The following is a 17,492-nucleotide window of genomic DNA, read 5'->3' as shown; positions in this document are numbered from 1 at the left end:
ATCCCGGGTGTTGAATGCCGTCTTCCATTCATCCCCCTGACGGATACGGACCAGATTATACGCCCCACGGAGGTCCAGCTTGGTGAAGATTCTAGCCCCCCTCAGACGGTCAAATAATTCAGGAATGAGCGGAAGGGGGTATTTATTCTTCACTGTGATCTGGTTAAGGCCTCTATAGTCTATACAGGGACGGAGTGAGCCGTCCTTCTTTTTGACGAAGAAGAAGCCTGCTCCCGCCGGGGAGGTAGATTTCCGGATAAATCCCCGGGCCAGATTCTCCTCAATATATTCAGACATGGACCGGGTCTCAGCAGCGGACAAAGGGTAAATACGCCCACGGGGAGGAGTAGCGCCGGGCATCAGGTCAATTGGGCAGTCGTATGGTCTATGAGGGGGTAATGTCTCTGCTTCTCTTTTATTAAAGACGTCCGCAAAAGACCAATAGGGAGCCGGTAGGCCGGGTAGATTGGCTGGGGTAGGAGAAGGACGAGCAGGATGAACGGGAACTAAACAAGTCTTATGGCAGTCCTGTCCCCAGCGAAGAACTTCTCCGGTCTGCCAATCAAGCACGGGTGCGTGTTTCTGGAGCCAAGGTAGGCCTAGCAAGAGGGCGTGAGAGAGTCCAGGCAGAACATGGAAGCAGATGCTCTCAGAGTGCAGCATTCCCACATGCAGAGTTATGGATTCGGTGATGAGTTGGATGGGATGTGGTAAGAGGCCCCCATCCACGGCGGCGACTGATAAGGGTACAGCCAGAGGTTTGGTGGGAATGCGGTATTTCTCTACCAGGGACTGAGAAATGAGATTTCCGGCAGCTCCAGAGTCAAGTTGAGCCAGTTCAAAATAACGGTTCTCCCCGCAGATGATAGAGACCGACAGCATTAGAGATGGAGAGGGTTTATTTCTGTCTAGGGTGACCTCTCTGAGCGATCCTAGACACAGGCGTTTCCCGACCTCTCCGGGCAGGAACGGATCAGGTGCTCCTTACTGCCACAGTAGAAGCAGCTCCCCTCGGCACGGCGTAATTCCTGACGGGTCTTGACCATCTTGGTCTGGTCGACCTGCATAGGCTCGGGTGAGTGCGCCGGAGGAGTAACGGAGGAAGTGACCGGCGAGTTCATCTTTAATATGGTCGGACAGACCCTCCCAGAAGACGTACACCAGGGCGTCGTTATCCCAGGCAAGCTCCGAAGCAAGGGTATGGAACCGTATGGCATATTGGCCCACGGTGAGACTTCCTTGGCGGAGGCGTAGCAGAGATGAGGCGGATGAGGTCCTCCGTCCTGGTTCATCGAAGACCTTCCAGAAAGCCGAGAGAAAGGCTGGCAGATTGGACACCAGGGGGTCTCCTCTCTCCCATAGAGGATTTAGCCAAGCCAGCGCCTCCCCCGTGAGATGGGACATGATGAAGGCTAAGTTGGCTCGGTCGGTGGAAAACTGGTGTGCCAACAGTTCGAAGTGCAGAGTGCACAGGTTAATGAAGCCCCGTGCCTGACCGGGATCTCCGCCAAAACGAGGCGGGGCGGTGAGGCGGGGACCGGGAAGAGATGCCATGGAATTGATGGGCAGCGGCGCTGCCGAGGTAGGAGTCGTGCGACTGGAAGCCGGTTCACCAAAGATGTAGTCAGTGTGTCCAGGCGGGAGTTAACACTACGCAGGTGGCTCAGGATGGACTCCTGTTGGGACCTCTGACGGGACAGTTCATGGCATAGGTCCGAGAGCGAGGGAGCTTGGGTGCCACCAGGTTCCATGGCCCGAGCAAACTGTAACGGGTCTGGGAGGTGGAACCTCTGAGCAACTATACAAAGGGGCAGTCCTTGTAAGGAAGCGGGTGGCTCCCAGGGAAGGCGGGCAGGTAGTCACGGCAAGTGACAGGGACAGTCTCTGGGGAGAAGGGGCAGGAAGTCATGGCAAGTGACGGGGACAGTCTCTTGACTGGCGGATGGTCACGGCAAGTGACAGCAGGGTCAGAGTCTCTAGACGGGCAGGTGGTCACGGCAAGTGACAGCAGGGAAAGAGTCTCTAGACGGGCAGGTGGTCACGGCAAGTGACAGCAGGGAAGAGTCTCTAGATAGGCTAGCAGGCAGGTAGCAGGTGAGCGCTCCCAGGTGAGCGGGCAAGAGTCTCTGGACAGGCAGGTGGTCACGGCAAGTGACGGCAGGGCCTCCAGGTAGGCTAGCAGGCAGGTAGCAGGTGAGCGCTCCCAGGTGAGCGGGCAAGAGTCTCTGGACAGGCAGGTGGTCACGGCAAGTGACGGCAGAGCCTCCAGGTAGGCTAGCAGGCAGGTAGCAGGTGAGCGCTCCCAGGTGAGCGGGCAAGAGTCTCTGGACAGGCAGGTGGTCACAGCGAGTGACGGCTAAGCCTCCATGTAGGCTAGCAAGCAGGTAGCAGGTGAGCGCTCCCAGGTGAGCGAGTAAGAGTCTCTGGACAGGCAGGCAGGTATCTGGCAGGTACTTCCTGGTCCGCAGGTGGACTGATCCATAGACAGACTGGCAGGTGCTGGTAGGCAGACTGTCGGACCACAGGATAGCAAGCAGGTAAGCAGATATCAGGCAGGTATCAGGCACGTATCAAGCAGGAATCTGGCAGGTAACTGGTAACGGGACCTGAGGGCTGAAGCAGAGATGAAAGGCTTTGCAACAACATTGCTCGGGCACCTCCATTTTGGAGGAGGTGCCTTATATATGGTGAGGTCCTCCGGCCATTGGGCGGGGAACTCCTTAGAACGACATACGCGGCCCCTTTAAGAGAGGGAGAGCGCGCGCGCCCTAAGCATGGAGGCCGGGAAGCAGCGCGCGCTGCCAGCAGAGCGGGAGGAAGACGCCGGGCACGGAGCGGAGAGGTGAAGGGAACGGCGTCCCTGCCTAGCAGGAGGCAGGGACGCCGACGCTACAGTCCGTATGGTAATGCGATTGCAATGCAATGGTGTGATATTTTCTCGCCTATGTATCCGTATGGCCTCACATTCCCCACATATTTTTCCAATGTAACGTCAAATTAAATTTAACAGCCTCAATGGTCTGAAACTTATAAAAACCTAATGAACAAGGCCATACACTGGGTCCACAAGAAGATTTGTCTTCAAATCTTTAACATATACCCCTGCTGGTGTTGTCCTGGTCTGCTTATAACATGTCTGACAGGCTTACCTTAAATACAACTGAGCGGGTTCTTTTGCATTGGGTCTTGTCTCAACGGTTTGGGGAGCCATACCCAGTTATTGTTGATCCTAGAAGATGGAGATGAATGTGGGTCCATCCTATTTTGATGCGAAGGGTCACTAAAGGACATTTCCACCGTCTATATGGGGCTCTACGCAGCCATCCTGACAAGTTTTATGGCTACTGTCGGATGAACATCTCCACTTTTGATATTCTTTTGGAGGCCGTGCAACCTGAGATAACATTCAAGGAAACAAAGATGCGGAGGTGTATTTCACCAGAGGAGCGTCTTTTACTTACATTACAGTATGTATTCATTCAAAATGTGTTGATCTATTCATTGATCTTTTTTAAACACGTTCCGGCCATACGTTGGGACCAAGTGGTTATGTTATTATTCTGCTTAAATGTACTTGATGCTAGTTGTGCTTATTATATATGTGAATGACATCATGTTGTGAATGTGTGTTTATTTCATGCCACACAACTTTACATTATTTTCATGGTTCAGACATATTGTTGATTTTTTTTGCATTGGACTACACTGTTAATGTTATGTGTGCAGATGTTATTTATATGTTAGCACTGTCTTTTATTTTACAAAATGATACGCAAATTTTTTTATGACTCTTACTTACAAATGTGTTGAAAGTCTTTAGTTTATTATTAGAAATTGCCACTTATAGGTTGTTATTCTATATTAGGTTTCTATCCACCTGTATCTCCTATGCGGCACTTCATCTGGAGTTTCTTATTGGGAAATCTACCATCTCAGGCGTTGTACGTACAACTTTTACAGAAATCTGGTCCTGCCTTCAGAATTCCATTATGCCTGAGCCCAAACAAGAAGACTGGCTGCGGATAGTCCGAGGCTTTGAGGAAACATGTCAGTTCCCCAACTGCATTGGATCCCTGGATGGCAAGCACATCCGCGTTCATAAGCCGCCAAACTCAGGGTCCCAATCAGGGCCGGCTCCAGGCTTTTGTGGGCCCTGGGCGAAAGAGTCTCAGTGGGCCCCTTTAACACATATCATGATTCATGATGCACAGATACCGCAGATAAATATACAGTATATATAGTATAATGCCGAAGATTTCACTTCTTACATTACATGAGCGATATCTATTGTAAATTCTACAATAGCTCAGAAACCAGCAAATTCTCTCAACGCACATTGCAGACTTGACAGTATAGTCCTACATACAGTATTATGGGCCCCATATATTGCTCCTTGCAGAATACTGGTCCCCATGTAACGCTCCATACAGGATACTGGTCCCAATATAACGCTGCATACAAAATACTGGTCCCCATATAACACTCCATACAGGATACTGGCCCCCATATAATGCTCCATAGAGGATACTGGCCACCTTATAACGCTCCATACAGAATACTGACCCCGACATAATGCCGCATGCAGGATGTCACCCCCCCTTATAATGTCCCATGCAGGATGTCACCCCCCCCCCATATAATGCCCCATGCAGGATGTCACCTCCCCCCCCATATAATGCCCCATGCAGGATGTCACCTCTCCCCCCCATATAATGCCTCATGTAGGATATCATCTCTCCCTCCCATATAATGCCCCAAGCAGGATGTCACCTCTCCCCCCAATATAATGCCCCATGTAGGATGTCACCTCTCCCACCCATATAATGCCCCATGCAGGATGTCACCCCCCCCCATATAATGCCCCATGCAGGATGTCAACTCCCCCCCTCCCATATAATGCCCCATGCAGGAGGATGTCACTTGTCCCCCCCCCATATAATGCCCCATGCCTCCATATATATAAATAAAAAAAAGATCAAATACTCACCTCACTTCTCACCTGCTGCCACTGCTCCGGACCCCTCACCCGTGCCGGCGTCTTCCCGCTCTACGCTGCCTGTGATGGCTCAGGAGAGAGCGCGGTGTAAAGACATCCCCGCACCCTCTGACCTGAGACGTCACAATGCAGCAGCCACGAAAGAGACCGGAGCTGCTGAGGAGGCATGGGGAGAGGTAAGTATTGTGCCGGCTGCCGGGGCCCTGAGCAAGCAGGGTGGAGCGGGCGCTGATACCGGCACCTCACCGCTCACGGGTCCCATAGTGCGCCGGGGTGTACGATGGTGAGTGGGCCCCCCCCCGCCTGCTCAGGGCCTGGCACTTGCCCAGGTGCACTGGGTGCTGACGCCAGCCCTGGTCCCAATATTACAATTATAAGCAATTTTTTTCTGTTGTGCTGCTGGCCTTGGTTGACAGCACATACAGGTTTATAATTGTTGATATTGGGGCCTATGGAAGAACAGGAGACTCCAGGGTCTTCAATTCTTCCATTATGGGTCGGCGGCTGCGAACTAATGATTTGTCTATCCCACCCCCACGGGTTCTCCCCGGTTCACGTTTGGAAACAGTTCCTTATGTAATGCTTGGTGATGAGGCATTTCAATTGACACACAATGTAATGAGGCCGTATCCACGGAGAGCCCTGGACCACTGGCGGCAAATTTTTAATTATCACCTATCACACGCAAGACAAGTGGAGTGCGCTTTTAGGATCCTTTCTGCAAAATGGAGGGTCATGATGTCTGCCATCCAATTAAGTGAAGCTAATGTGATTACAGTGATTAAGGCCTGTGTCATCCTTCATAATTTCACAAGGATCCATGAATGTTCACCTAATGATGATGACGCTGGTGATTTTCGCAATAATGCCAGGCCTACAAGACATGTTGCCAATCCACATCGTCAGCCTTCTGGTCTCAAAGTTCAGGATATATTTACAAATTATTTTGTCTCACCACAGGGATCTACTCCTTGGCAAGACTATGCTGTGGCTATGTTATAATATCCTGTTTTGTTTTGTTTTGTAAATAAAATGTTCTTGTCAAAAATGTATGATGCCTGGTTATGTCACAAAATATATCTTATATCTGAGGCATACAATATATATTAAAAATGACAACACTCATATAAGTATAACAAATAACTGTATTACAAACAAGGTTTATTTGTCTGCAAACAGGCATATTTCAATCATATGCCAAATTTGCCTAAACAAAAATGTCAACATGAAAAAAACAAAAAAGGATAAAAGTCCTGAATACACTATTTCTTACAAATTTTGGTATGAAGGTGGTGATGATGGCGGAGGGATAGCATGACTTGTTTGTTTAGTTTGGCTTGGTGGATTATTTTGCCCCTGGGAGGTGGATGAGGCAGGATTACGGGTCAAGGGAGGAACTATTTGTGGGCCCTGTTATGGAACATGGTATTTGCCACTTGGGTAATGGTAGCCAAAATTATGCAGATTCTGGTTTGGCATTTGGCTAAACCCCCCACAATGGCCATGTCAACCATACCCATGTTGAGACCACTCTCCTACAGTGAGTATGTTCAAGTGGCCATATTGGGAAGGTGCAGCTGGATTTTGTACATAAGGTTGTGGTGGCTAGGTTTGGAGCTGTTGGTAAGGTCTTTGTTGTGGTTGAGTTGATGGGATCCGTGGTGGAGGTGGTTCTGGGAGGACTATAGGCTCTTCATCCACACTTCCAGGCATGTGTAGGTGGTTGTCAGTGGACATCTGCCATCTCTCGAGGCAGTTGAAAACAAGTCTTGAATTGTTAGGTGCTATGCAGGAATCAATTACAATCTGCAATGCACATCTAACACGCAGCCTCACTTCTCGGGGAATTGGGCGCAAATACTGAGCCAGGCTCCGTGCATAGGCCACCTCCCCATCATCGTTAACAGTGCGCGCTAGGTATTGCAAAACACCAATGTCTACTTGGCGCCTGTTACCGGTGGTGGGGAGCTCCCTTCTGCACCGGCCATGGCGTGGGATGGCTGCAGCCTGTGGTGAGGTATCCAGGGGGAGCGTAGGACTACTGCTACGTCCGTGGTCATCATCATCTGGGTTGGCCTCATGTCCTGCCGTAGGTGGTGGTCGTTCTGACGCTGATGCGTCAGAAGAAGGTCCGGCCTCCTCATCGTCTTCTCCAACAGGGTCCAAGATCGCCTCAGAATCCGATGCTGTCTCCCTTTCTCGTAGGTTGGATTCAGTTTTGTTGTTGTTTAAAAAAAATATATTTTTTATTTACACATTTGTAGAGCCAAGACAAACATGCACTTACTGTCGGAATTCGTGAATGGGAGCTAGGAAATTCAAGCGGTCAAAATAAATGTACTTCCGCTTTCTTGAGGCTGCTGCACCACTCCTGGCACAATGCGGAATTGATCACGGCAGCTGCTTCACCTTCTTGTCACATCTGCTACTGCAAAAATAAAATAAGAAAAATGTGAACACCTTGCTTGGGTGTTGATTGCTAGATTACCTTGTCATCATGCTACACTTTGGCAAGTGGATTAGCAAACATGGATATTGAACAAAACATGTTCATAAATGATTTATGTACATTTACAGACACACATGCAGTATCTAAATGTTTTGCACTTAGTAATTTCCTGCTGCACCTCTTGTGTACTTTCCTCAAAATTGGGGTACATGTGGCAGCATATGTGTCTCCAAGCTGCATCATTTTTATTGCAGTCCGCATAGTTGGCATCACGAGGGTCCCAGATTTCTGGCCTCTCCTGCACCAGGACAATCAACATTTCCACATTGATATGTCTGGCCATGTTGCTGGTATCCGTGGAGACGTGTTCAGAGTTTTTTATACGTTGCCAGGTCAATCTGCATGACAAGCTTTCTGTTCTTAGCTGATGTAATTTTCTGGCTTCAGGGAGTTGTGTGCGTATTTGTGGCGCGCTATACGGATGCTCCGTGTGTCGTCCGATTTTTCCTAGCACCCGTAGGCTTACATTGGCGAGTCTTGCGCGATATACGCATACAATCGCAGCATGCAGCGATTTTGCACGCACTCCGAATACGCCTGAGAAATTAAACGGTGATCTGAGCTGGCCCATAGAATAACACTGGGCCAAGTTCTATGCGATGTTTTATTGAATAGCACTCGGCTGTGTTATACGTTAGTGTGACGCCAGCCTTACCGTTAGTAACACACTATGCCGTCATGGATTAAAATCCTGCAGGGCACGCAAGGTTCCCCTGCTCACGTCAGGACATGTCCAGGCCCGTTTGAAGTTCACCAATGACCATCAGATGAGACCAAAATAGAACTTTTTGATATCAACTTCACTCGCTGTGTTTGGAGGAAGAAAAAAGATGAGTACAACCCCAAGAACACCGCCCCAACCATAAAGCATGGTGGGGGAAACATCATACTTTGAGGGTGCTTTTCTGCAAAGGGAACAGGACGACTGCACCGCATTGAAGCGAGGATTGATAGGGTCATGTATCGCTAATAGTGTTGAGCATTCCGATACTGTAATATCGGGTATCGGCCGATATTCGCGGTATCGGAATTCCGATACTTAATTCCGATACTTTTACAATATCGGATACCGGAATCGGAAGTTCCCATAATGCCTGCGCTCTGCAGTGTCTGTGAAGGATGACAAGTTGGATGGCAGCGCGATCCAGCCTGTCATCAGAATGCCATCCCAGCGGGGGAGAATTCTCCTGATTGTTTAAAAGCCGGCGGGCGGTATAAAGCCGCCGGCTTTTAAACAATCACACAGCCCCATACTGCTTCCCCGCAGCCTCCCACCCCGATCCTCCACTCCCCTCGCCACCTCCCATCCCGATCGTAAGTTAGGACCGGGCGGGGAGCGCAGCTCCAAGGAGCGGGGAGTGAAGGACCCGGGCGGGGAAGCCGGCAGTGAAAAGACTTCACCGCCGGCTTTCCCGTTCTGTGCTGCGCTTTCCCGCCGGTTATTTCAAATGAACAGCTGAGGTATCAGCTGATGCCGATCAGCTGTTCATTTGAATTAGCCGCGGTGCCCTCAGAGGGTTCATGTGAGTTCATGCTTGACTGCATGAACTCACATGAACTTTCCCACGGCCGCACAGGTCAGCCTCACCTCCCAGACCATCAGCCCGTCATGATTAGTGTGTGTGCGGTGTGTGTGCGCGATGTTTGTGCGGGTGTGCGCGGTGTCTGTGCGATGTGTGCGGGTGTGTGCGGTGTGTGTGCGGGTGTGTGCGTGCAGGCAGACATAGGCCGATGTGACACTACTACTCCCATCGGCCTATGTCTGTCCCCCGTCCACTCCTGCCAGCAGGATCAGCTCGATGGGAGCAGTAGTTCCCATCAGACTGATCCTGCTATTTAAATTGCCCTACTGTGTCCCCAATAAATGTTAAATACATGTCATTGGTGGCCAGTGGTTACCTAAAATAAATTAGTTCATACATTACCTGTCCCCTCCGATCGCCACCTAAAATAAAGTAAAAAATAAAAAACTACACCTATACTCACCAAGACACCTAATTCCCCGAAGCCATCGATCTCCTGTAATAAAATATAAAATAATAAACCACAACCTTATCCTTACCCCTCCGTAGCAGTCCACGAGTGTCCCACGAAGATCTCCAGTTCAGAGCAGCCACATAGAATGTGACCGCTCTGAACCACTGCCGCCGCTAGAATGACGGGGCCGTAAGGGTTCACCGGAGTTCAGGCAGCGCTGCTCCGGTTAGCTCCTTTACGGCCCTGCTGTATCGTGAGAAATTCCCACGGTACAGCAGTGCCGTAAAGGAGGTCTCCGGAGCTGCGCTGCCTGAATGCACTCCGGTGACCTCAGTCAGTGGCTCCCGCTGCCGGGAGCGGACGTGTTCCCGGCAGCGTGAGCTTACAGCAGCCATGCACAGCTGTCACCATCTCCAGATGTGACAGCTGTGCATGGGAGATCAGCGCAGGAACGTGGACAGGTAACTATTATTTTTAGTAAACTAAGAATTAAATAAAATTGTGTGTTTTATTTCAAATAAATTATTTTTTTCTGGGTGTAGTGTGTTTTTTCTTTTTAACACTTTGTAGGTTAGTAATGGGGGTGTCTTATAGACGCCCATCATTACTAACCTGGGCTTCATGGCAGCTGGCGCTGACATGAACCCCACCACTATTACCCCCTGCCACCGCACCAGGGCAGCGTGGAAGAGCGAGGCTAAGTGCCAGAGTTGGCGCATCCTATGGATGCGCCATTTCTGGGGCGGCTGACGACTGGTGTTTCTAGCCTGGGAGGGGGCCAATATTCATGGCACCCTTCCTGGGCTATTAATATCAGCCCCCAGCTGTCTGCCTAGCCTTTGCTAGCTATTAAAATAGGGGGGACCCCACGTCATTTTTTTGGGGGGGGTCCCCCATTTTAATAGCTAGTAAAGGCTAGGTATTCAGCTGGGGGCTGATATTAGTAGCCTGGGAAGCTCCGTGGGTTTTACCCCCTTCCCAGGCTTCAAACATCTGCCCCAGCCGTCTGCTTAACCTCCGCTAGAGACTAAAATTATGGGGGATCCCACGCCATTTTTTTTTTAAATAAATCCATTATTTTAACACTAAATGACATTTGAGGAGTTAATAAAGATGCAGTCCCTAAATTATTATTTATTTTTTAATTAATTTTTCCCAAAACTTTTGACGTGGGCTTCGCCATATTTTTGTATGCCAGCCAGGTACAGCATCCAGCTTCTATGAACGCGCCATTTTCCGGGGCGGCTGCGGACTGCAATTTTCAGCGGGGGGCAGAAAGCTTGGGCCTCCCTGCGCTGCAGATTCCATCCCCCAGCTGCCTAGTTGTACCTGGCTGGACACAAAAATAGGGAGAAGCTCCACGTTTTTTTTTTTTTTAATTATTTCATGAAATTCATGGAATAATTAAGAGAAAAAGGGCTTCCCTATATTGTTGTGTCCAACCAGGTACAAATAGGCAGCTGGTGGTTGGGGGCAGCCCGTTCCTGCCTGCTGTACCTGGCTGGACCCAAATATAGTGCAAAGCCCCACGTCAATTTTTTTTTAATTATTTCAGGAAATTCATGAAATAATTAAAAAAAAATTATGTGGGGCTTCGCCCTATATTTGTGTCCAGTCAGGTACAGCAGGCAGGAACGGGCTGCCCCCAACCACCAGCTGCCTATTTGTACCTAGCCGGACACAACAATATAGGGAAGCCCTTTTTTTCTTAATTATTCCATGAATTTCATGAAATAATTTAAAAAAAAAATACGTGGGGCTTCGCCCTATTTTTGTGTCCAGCCAGGTACAACAAGGCAGCTGGGGGCTGGAATCCGCAGCGCAGGGAGGCCCAAGCTTTCTGGGCCCCACCCGCTGCAAATTGCAGTCCGCAGCCGCCCCGGAAAATGGCGCGTTCATAGAAGCGCCATCTTCTGGCGCTGTACCCAACTCATCCAGGGCCCTGGTGCGGTGGCTCACTGGGTAATAAAGGGGTTAAGGCCAGCTTGGCATTATCAGCTGGCCCTAAGCCCGAAATTCATGGGGTCACGCCAATATTAGACATGACCACCATGAATTTCTAGTAAAGTATTTAAAAAAACACAACACCCAGAAAAAAGTCCTTTAATTGAAATAAACACACAATTCTTTATTGTTCTAAATTAAACCATACTTACCATCACGCCCATTCCAGCTGAAGCCAACGATCTCCTGCAATAAAAGTAAAATAATAAAGCAACATCATCCTTACCTTTCCATGGCTCCCACGACAGCTTCAGCTCTGCTACATCGAGATGACAGGCTGGACCGCAGCAGAACGCTGCCATCCATCCTGTCATCCCGCAGACACTGAGAAGCGCAGGCATACTTCCACTCCTCAGTGTCTGGCTGTGACGGCATCCAGATGAGCCGAGGTCATGTCCAATGAACTCAGCTCACCTCATGTACGTCACTGACAGCGTGGGAAAATTCTCCTGCCCTCAGCACTTCAGCGTGAGAATTTTCCCACGCTGTCAGTGACGTGCATGAGGTGAGCTGAGTTCATTGGACATGACCTCACCTCATGTATGTCACTGACAGCGTGGGAGAATTCTCACGCTGAAGCGCTGAGTGCAGGAGAATTTTCCCACGCTGTCAGTGACGTGCATGAGGTGAGCTGAGTTCATTGGACATGAACTCGGCTCATCTGGATGACGTCACAGAGAGACACTGAGGAGCGCAAGCATGCCTGCGCTTCTCACCTCATGCACGTCACTGACAGCGTGGGAAAATTCTCACGCTGAAGTGCTGAGGGCAGGAGAATTTTCCCACGCTGTCAGTGACGTACATGAGGTGAGCTGAGTTCATTGGACATGACCTCGGCTCATCTGGATGCCGTCACAGCCAGACACTGAGGAGTGGAAGTATGCCTGCGCTTCTCAGTGTCTGCGGGATGACAGGCTGGATGGCAGCGTTCTGCTGCGGTCCAGCCTGTCATCTCGATGTAGCAGAGCTGAAGCTGTCGTGGGAGCCATGGAAAGGTAAGGATGAGGTTGCTTTATTATTTTACTTTTATTGCAGGAGATCGTTGGCTTCAGCTGGAATGGGCGTGATGGTAAGTATGGTTTAATTTAGAACAATAAAGAATTGTGTCTTTATTTCAATTAAAGGACTTTTTTCTGGGTGTTTGTGTTTTCTTTTAACTTTGACTATGGGGTTAGTAATGGGGGTGTCTTATAGACGCCTCTCCATTACTAACCTGGGCTTGATGTCAGCTGGCATTATAAGCTGACATCAACCCCAACCCTATTACCCCCTGCCACCGCACCAGGGCAGCGTGGAAGAGCGAGGCTAAGTGCCAGAATTGGCGCATCCTATGGATGCGCCATTTCTGGGGCGGCTGACGGCTGGTGTTTCTAGCCTGGGAGGGGGCCAATATTCATGGCACCCTTCCTGGGCTATTAATATCAGCCCCCAGCTGTCTGCCTAGCCTGTGCTAGCTATTAAATTAGGGGGGACCCCATGTTATTTTTTTGGGGGGGGTTCCCCCATTTTAATAGCTAGTAAAGGCTAGGTATTCAGCTGGGGGCTGATATTAGTAGCCTGGGAAGCTCCGTGGGTATTACCCCCTTCCCAGGCTTCAAACATTTGCCCCAGCCGTCTGCTTAACCTCCGCTAGAGCCTAAAATTAAGGGGAACCCCACGCCAATTTTTTTTTAAATAAATCCTTTATTTTAACACTAAATGACAAGTACAGTAATCAACACTGTCACTGTACTTCATATATATGTGACTGACATGTTTCTATCTATCTAATCTATGTGTGATTCTCTATTCTTTCTATTCTAAATTGTCGGGTACAGATGCTGAATTGCCGGCCGGCTTTCTTAAAGAGACGGTGCATGAAAACACTATTATTTTTTTAAATAAATCCTTTACACTAAATGACAAGTACAGTAAGCAACACTGTCACTGTACTTCATATATATGTGACTGACATGTTTCTATCTATCTAATCTATGTGTGATTCTCTATTCTTTCTATTCTAAATTGTCGGGTACAGATGCTGAATTGCCGGCCGGCTTTCTTAAAGAGACGGTGCATGAAAACACTATTATTTTTTTAAATAAATCCTTTACACTAAATGACAAGTACAGTAAGCAACACTATCACTGTACTTCTTATATATGTGGCTGACATGTTTCTATCTATCTAATCTATGTGTGAAGCTCTATTCTGTCTGTTATAAATTGTCGGGTACCGCTGCTGAATTGCCGGCCGGCTTTTTTAAAGAGACGGTGCACGAAAACACTAATATTTTTTTAATAAATCCTTTACACTAAATGACAAGTACAGTAAGCAACACTGTCACTGTACTTCATATATATGTGACTGACATGTTTCTATCTATCTAATCTATGTGTGAAGCTCTATTCTTTCTGTTGTAAATTGTCGGGTACCGGTGTATGCCGCTGATGAATTGCCGGCTTTTCATGTCATTCTACATTATTCTTAGTTGTTTTCCTTCATGTAGAATTAACCTACAAGGAAAGAAAGGGTTTATTTTCATTCCGATATTTGTGTCCCATTGACTTGCATTGGTTTCCGGTATCGGAATCGGCGATATCCGATACTTTTTGGGTATCGGCCCGATCCAATCCGATACGATATTTCCTGATATCGGAAGGTATCGCTCAACACTAATCGCTAAGTTTTGGCCAACAACTTCCTTCTCTCAGTAAGGGCATTGAAGATAGGTCATGGGTGGACCTTCCAGCATGACAATGACACTAAACACATAGCCAGGGCAACTAAGGAGTGGCTCCGTAAGAAGCATTTCAAGGTCCTGGAGTGGCCTAGCCAGTCTCCAGACCTGAACCCAATAGAGAATCTTTGGAGGGAGCTGAAACTCAATGTTGCCAAATGACAGCCCTAAAACCTGAAAGATCTGGAAAAGATCTGTATGGAGGAGGGGGCCAAAATCCCTGCGGCAGTGTGTTCAAACTTGGTCAAGAACTACAGGAAATGTCTGACCTCTGAAATTGCAAACAAAGATTTCTGGGCCAAATATTAAGTTCTGTTTTTCTATTGTATCAAATACTTATTTCATGCAATAAAATTCAAATTAATTATGCAAAAATCATACAAAAAATCATACAATGTGATTTTCTGTTTTTTTAATTTTAGATTCTGTCTCTCACAGGTGAAGTGTACCTACTATAAAAATTACAGAACTCTCCATTCTTTGTAGGTGGGAAAACGTTCAAAATCTGCAGTGTATCAAATACTTATTTTCCTCACTGTATATGCTTCAATACTTCGGTATTGCAATATATAGTGAAAATAATGAGTTCATATGAAGCTTTCATAGGTGTACCAAGATGGCAGCGATGGGGTCTTCATAGGACCTCCAACTGCTATTGTAAGACATTGGCACCACTATTTGAATTAGAGATTGATAGTGACATCTACATAGTTAAACAGCTTGCTCAGCTCTGGTATCTTCTGTTAGAGGCAGGTGACGCCTGTATAACACAGCCTGCAGAACACAGCCTGCACCCGTTGTGCATGGCACAAAGTCCACTCCTGAGCATCCTGAGCATTATTTGCATCCTCTGCTAGTTCTGAAATCTAGGGAAACATTTTGCTATATTGGTATTTTAGTTCACATTTGTGTTGTTGTTTCTACTTTTAATGGAAATTACAATGCAGTGCCAAAACTAGTGCTCCATTATTTCCTTTGCAAATTCAGATGCAGTATCTGCATAATAATAATATACAAAATATACAATTCTTTTCATCCGCAAGATGGCCACACCACCATTGTGTTCAGGACTTGGCCATGCCTCCCATGCCTTTTTATTGGCTTGGATGGCCCAGTCCTGATGATGAGTGTGCTGCTGAAAAATGCAGGGGAGGCATGGCTAGACTTTCCACATAGCTCCCCAAGCCTTTGTGGTGACCATGTTATTAGTGGAGGGTTGCTGTTTTTCAGGGCCTAAAAGTAGTGCTACAATGGCAGAATAAAAGGCCATTTTTAATGTCCTTGTCTGGCATGATAAGATAACTCATTGATTCTCCAAAATTGCATTGTGGAGGAGAAAATTAGTCTAATGAAGGATCAAGTGGCCGGGATCAAGGTTAGGCCGCATTCACACATCCATGTGAGTGTTATATCAGAGTGTTATCAGGTGTCATCCTAGTTGCATCCATTTTTTTCTCAACCAGTTTTTTTCACCGCAGAATGTAGACGGTCTGAACTTTTTTTTATCTATTGACTCTTAGCAATGGATCAGGTACATAGTTGCACAGGCTGAAAAAAGACCTAGGTCCATCAAGTACAACCTTACTCCACTAATTGTACATTTTGTCACTAATTTATCTATAACCCACAATGTTATGTGTACTGAGAAGGGCCGGCTCCAAGTTTCAGTGGGCCCCTTTAACACATACCACCATTCATGATGCACAGATACGGCAGAGAAACATCGGTATATAACACAAGGCCCAGCCTGTCCCCTCATCCTTCACATATGCAAGCAATACGCACACATACACACACACACAGTACGCAGACATGCACGCACACATGCACACAGTACGCAGACATGCACACACACACAACGCAGACATGCATGCACACATGCACACGGTACGCAGACATGCACACACACAGTACGCAGACATACACACACCGACGGTATGCAGACATGTGCACACACGGTACGCAGACATGCACACACATACACGCAGACATGCACACACGGTACACAAACATGCACACACATGCACATGGTACACAGATATGCACATATACAATATGCAGACATGCACATACACTGATATGTACTTATACAGACATACATACATATTTGAACACAAATTCTTAAAAACACATAAAATAGACATAAATATATATACACAGTCATACACAGACATTCACATCATACATGCGCACACACACATTAGAAATATTTTTAATATGAGGGTTGTGGAAGCCTCGCTCACCTGTCCCCAGTCCTGTGTCCTGTCCAGCAGCTCCTCAGATATGTGACTGTGCAGGGCCGCCGGCGTGTCACAGACATGGCCCTGCACCATCAGAGGGGCCCACTTGCCGTCGGGGCCCGGGCTGCTTCCCCGGCACCTGTTCAGGACCACCGGCGCTGCTTGATTACTGGCTCTTCAGACATGCCCGTGAGCAGTGCGGCTGTGTCTGGTAGTAATTGACGCGACAGAGGTGACACACAAGCACAATTAAAGGCGCAGTGTCATCCCTGCCATGTCATTACTACTAGACACAGCCACACAGCGCACAGAGCGCAGCCATGTCTGGAAAAGTTTCGGCAATCAAGCAGCGCCGATGGTTCTGAATAGGTGCCGGGGAAGCAGCCCGGGCCCTGACAGCGAGTGGGCCCCTCTGATGGTCCAGGGCCCCGGCACTTGCCGGTTCTGACGCCGGCCCTGGTACTGAGGAAATCATCCAGCCCTTTTTTGAAAACTGTTATAGTGTCTACCATTAATACCTCTTGCAGTAGGTCATTCCACAGTCTGACTGTTCTAACTGTAAAGAACCCTTTCCTATTTAGCTGCCAGAATCGCCTTTCTTCCACCCATAATGAGTGCCCCCTGGTCCGTAGTATGGTCTTTGTTGGGAATAACTGAATAACTCATGTGCCAGTCCTTTGTACTAATCACACATATATTTATACATAAAAATGAGATCTCCTCTGAGGCGTTGTTTTTCTAAGCTAAACAAGCCCAAGCCCAGCATGACAGTGACCCGAAACACACAGCCAGGGCAACTAAGGAGTGGCTCTGTAAGAAGCATTTCAAGGCCCTGGAGTGGCCTAGCCAGTCTCCAGACCTGAACCCAATAGAAAATCTTTGGAGGGAGCTGAAACTCAATGTTGCCTAGCAACAGCCCCAAAATCTGAACGATCTGAAGAAGATCTGTATGGAGGAGTGGGCCAAAATCCCTGCTGCACTGTGTGCAAACTTGGTCAAGAACTACAGGAAACATTTGACCTCTGTAATTGCAAACAAAGGTTTCTG

General features: G+C 48.0%; 1 pseudogene; it reads left to right on the top strand.

Moving 5' to 3' along the window:
* Positions 1 to 3,132: 3,132 nt before the first annotated feature.
* LOC141161583 (uncharacterized) lies at positions 3,133 to 5,998 on the top strand (annotated as a pseudogene).
* Positions 5,999 to 17,492: the final 11,494 nt, after the last annotated feature.

The sequence above is a fragment of the Phyllobates terribilis genome, unplaced genomic scaffold, assembly GCF_046119375.1.
Source record: "Phyllobates terribilis strain yellow unplaced genomic scaffold, ASM4611937v1 Scaffold_1__5_contigs__length_1240528914, whole genome shotgun sequence".
Taxonomy (NCBI): Eukaryota; Metazoa; Chordata; class Amphibia; order Anura; family Dendrobatidae; genus Phyllobates; species Phyllobates terribilis.
This window is presented reverse-complemented; position numbering and strand designations above follow the sequence as displayed.